Source organism: Sinocyclocheilus anshuiensis, unplaced genomic scaffold, assembly GCF_001515605.1.
Source record: "Sinocyclocheilus anshuiensis isolate Anshui unplaced genomic scaffold, SAMN03320099.WGS_v1.1 scaffold1357, whole genome shotgun sequence".
Lineage (NCBI taxonomy): Eukaryota > Metazoa > Chordata > Actinopteri > Cypriniformes > Cyprinidae > Sinocyclocheilus > Sinocyclocheilus anshuiensis.
Genome location: NW_015548270.1, coordinates 114,507 through 115,321, shown reverse-complemented (window position 1 = coordinate 115,321; position 815 = coordinate 114,507). Strand labels below are relative to the sequence as shown.

Here is an 815-nt window from a genome sequence, read left to right as displayed (position 1 = left end):
ACACACACACACACACACACACACACACACACACACACACACACATATATATATATTGATTGATTAATAAAAAAAGCAAACACTATGATGGCAGCTTTCATGTCCCATTTACTTTGTTTAACAGTTCTGTGTAATAATTAGTAGTCAGAACTGTAAACAGAGATCGTAAACTAATGAGGACCGAATAGAAGCTGTGTGCGCTCAGGTGCTGGCGTTCTCAGTGCCGTCAAAATAAAAGTCCCGCTTCCCACACATCGGCCAAACTGGAAAAATTACTGGCCGATGCTGATAATTAAAAAATGGCAAATATCGGCTAAACAGAAAAAATATTAGTTGATGCCAATAATTGAAAAAAAAGCCAAATATCAGCCAAACTAAAAAAACCTGGCAGATGTTGATAATTTAAAAATGGCAACTTTTAACCAAACAGGGAAAAAAAATTAGTTGTCGATGCCGATAATTAAAGGATGTTGAATATCGTCCAAAGAAAAAAAAATTAACCAAAGCCAATAATTAAAAAATGCCAAATATCGGCTAAACAGAAAAAAAATAAACTGGCAGTTGCTGATAATTCTTATAATTTAAAGATGCAACTACCAAACAAACAGAAAAAACATTGTCAATGCCAATAATTAAAATCGGTTTAATTTCGTCCAAAGAAAAAAAAAAAAACAATGCCAATAATTATAATACTTATAAAAATGATTAGCTGATGACGTTAACTAAAAATTGCCAAATATCGGCCGATATATATTGGCCGACCACTTAATAGAATCACTGGATCTGCACAACAGCTGAATGTCCCAACACACACA

The 815-nt window shown here is 33.5% G+C and overlaps 1 protein-coding gene across 4 annotated transcripts in view; it reads right to left on the bottom strand.

The window, feature by feature from the left end:
- Positions 1–815, bottom strand: part of LOC107655736 (coiled-coil domain-containing protein 138) — a 27,003-nt gene that overhangs the window by 817 nt on the left and 25,371 nt on the right. The gene's annotated exons all lie outside the window — the stretch shown is intronic.